The sequence below is a fragment of the Corvus brachyrhynchos genome, unplaced genomic scaffold, assembly GCF_000691975.1.
Source record: "Corvus brachyrhynchos isolate BGI_N302 unplaced genomic scaffold, ASM69197v1 scaffold291, whole genome shotgun sequence".
Classification (NCBI taxonomy): Eukaryota; Metazoa; Chordata; class Aves; order Passeriformes; family Corvidae; genus Corvus; species Corvus brachyrhynchos.
The window spans coordinates 15,487-18,557 of record NW_008236187.1 but is presented as its reverse complement, the minus strand read 5'-3'; positions in this window follow the sequence as shown (position 1 = coordinate 18,557).

Here is a 3,071-nt window from a genome sequence, read left to right as displayed (position 1 = left end):
CCACACCAGGATCTGCTGGCCAGCTCTGCTGTCCCTCCGGAGACTGTTACTTTGAATAGCTGTTCAGACACGGCATCTTGTGATGCCCAGGTGGTTCAGCAACTGTACCCTACACCTGACTGGGACAGGGTCCCCCCATATCTAACTGCATGCCCATTTGTCTATGAACAGGCCAGGCCTCCATCCTATAAAGATGTAGAGTACTCTGTCCTGAAGGAGTTGCGCAGACTGGCACCAGATGCTGGTGCAACTTCTGAGCAACTCATTACATATCTACAGACATTAAGTTCTGCCTATATTCTCACTCCTGCTGACTGGAAAAATATGATGAGGATGGTCCTGACGATGACCCAGTATCTTGTCTGGTTCTCGGACTACCCTTCGCCTTGCCTGTCTCAGGCAGGGCGTCTACAGCGGACGGATCCCCCCGTCCTTGTGGTTCAGTTAACTGCTGAAGGTGTGTTTGAGAATGCCAGAGCCCAGACAGACTATCCACGTGATGTTTATGACCTCATTGCCCGTCTTTCCATTGCAGCGCTGAGCCAGGTTCAAATGACAGACAAAGCTGATAACATTTCTTATACCAGTTGAGCAGGGGCCAAGCGAGCCTTACACGATTTTCATGGATAGGCTCCAGGCGGCGCTGGCCCAACAGGTGGATGATGAGGACACACGAGAAAACCTGTTACGGCAACTTGGGTATGAGAATGCGAATTCTAACCGTAAAAAAGTCCTCTTATCTATTCGTAATTGCCGCACTTGTGGTATAGTGGAGATGGTTAGAGCTTGCCAAAGCGTGACTATTCCATCTCGTAGCACTAACTCCTCCACTGCGGCTTTCGCAGCTCGGTTACAGAAAGAACGTGGCAATCGTTGCCATCGTTGTGAGTCCCTTGATCACCTGAAGAACAATTGCCCTCTGCAGCAACCAAGAGGTCAATCTCCTTCCACTAATGCCCCTACCACTAAGTGTCCCCTGTGCAAAAAGGGGTTCCATTGGGCAAAAGATTGCCGCTCTTGCTGTGTTGTGGACCGTAAACCTGCGGTCTTGGGAAACCGCCTGTGGGGGACCGAACTCATGCGCCTGGAAGAAACAAACAAATGGGAAGCACAGCGTCTGGCAAGCCAGCTCGTCCTAGCAACCTCCGGAAGTGCCGGACTGGACCTGGCTGCCAGCCAGCCAGTAACTCTGGAGACCACCTCGGTTCATTTAGTCCCTACAGGGGTATGGGGACCTATTGGCGATAATATGCATGCTTTACTAATCAGATGTTCTTCTACCACTAAGCTAGGACTCTTTGTGCTACCTGGTGTCATCGATTCCGACTATGAAGGTGAAATACAGATTATGCTCTGGACACCCGTGCCACCTTGCTTTATACCTGCAGGCCAGCGGCTCGCACAGCTTGTTCCATTCTGCAGCACGACCCCGGGTGGAAAAGGTAAGCTTGGTACTGCAGGCTTCGGAAGCACTGGCCAGCCTCAAATTTTTTGGGCAAGTGCTATCACAGCAGCTCTGCCAACCATGGTCTGCGTGATTGTTGGTAAGGAATTCAAAGGACTTGTTGATACCAGGGCTGATGTTTCCATTATCAAAGCCAGTGACTGGCCTAGTGATTGGCCCACAGTTGACCCTGCCTCGACCCAGTTGGGGTAGGAGGGCTTCAACACCCTCGCCAAAGTGCCCACCTTTGCCTTGTTCATGGCCCCAATGGGCAGACTGTCCACATCGCACCATTCATCACTCCAGTGCCATGTACATTGTGGGGATGTGATGTCGTGGGACAGTTTGGAACTACTGTGAGCATAAACACTGACTCTCGTCAAACCCTTTTTCATAGGGGCCATTGAACAGCTGTTTCAAACACAAGTACTGAACATATATAAGCTCATGTGGAGGACTGATGACCCTGTCTGGGTCTCTCAATGGCCCCGACATCAGGAATGGCTACAGAACCTACAGTAGCTTGTAGATGAACAGCTGTCTCTTGGACACATACAGCCATCCTCTAGCCCTTGGAACACTCCTGTATTCTGCATTCCCAAGAAAAGTGGTGAATGGTGACTGTTGCACGACTTGCACATGGTAAATGTGGTCATTGAACCCATGGGTGCCTTGCAACCTGGACTTCCCTCTCCTGCCATGATACCTCTCGATTGGCCCCTCGTTGTCATAGACTTGAAAGACTGCTTTTTTACCATTCCATTGCACCCTGATGATGCACCTCATTTTGCTTTTTCAGTGCCCACCCTGAACCATGCAGAGCCAATGAAAAGGTATCACTGGACACTTTTGCCGCAAGGCATGAGCAACAGCCCAACTATATGCCAGAGAGTGGTGGACCTTACTCTGCAACCTGTCCGGAGCCAATTTCCTGAAGCGACCGTGTACCACCACATGGATGATATTTTACTTGCAGCTAAAGATCATTCTGTTTTGTGTTATGTTGCAGTGGGGATACAACATGCATATACCAAACCAGGCGTCCCGTGGAAAGGAAATATATATGGACAGACAGATTCTTGATAGATGTTTCAGAGTTGTTTATTTCTCCAGCCGCATGACCGGAGCTCTGCTGAGGAACTGTTCCAGTCACCGGACCAAGGGTCCTTCTGCACGCGCAGGGGAACACAAACCAACCAATGGGAACGAGGCTGAGCAGGGGCAGGGAAGACCCGTGTCTGTGCCCTCAGGGCCCCTCTCCCAGGGCTACACGGCAGGGGAGGGACCCCAACAGTGTTCCATACAGGTGGCTGTCGTTCAGGCAATTTGAGCAGCTCGCTTAGTCATTGCACCGGAGAAAGTGCAGCAGCGGGCCACATGGCATTACCTAGGGTGGAAAATTACTCAGCAGACTATCTGCCCTCAGCCTGTAAAGCTTTCTGTTAAGGATAACCTGACCTTGAATGATTTGCAGAAATTGTTAGGTTCCTTGAACTGTTTATGTCCCATTCTAGGTTTATCCACAGAGCTTTTGCACCCCCTGTTTGCTTTACTCAGGGGTGATCTTAATCTCAATTATCCCCAACAGCTGACTCCTGAGGCTAAGAAAGCCCTAGATCGTTGTGCT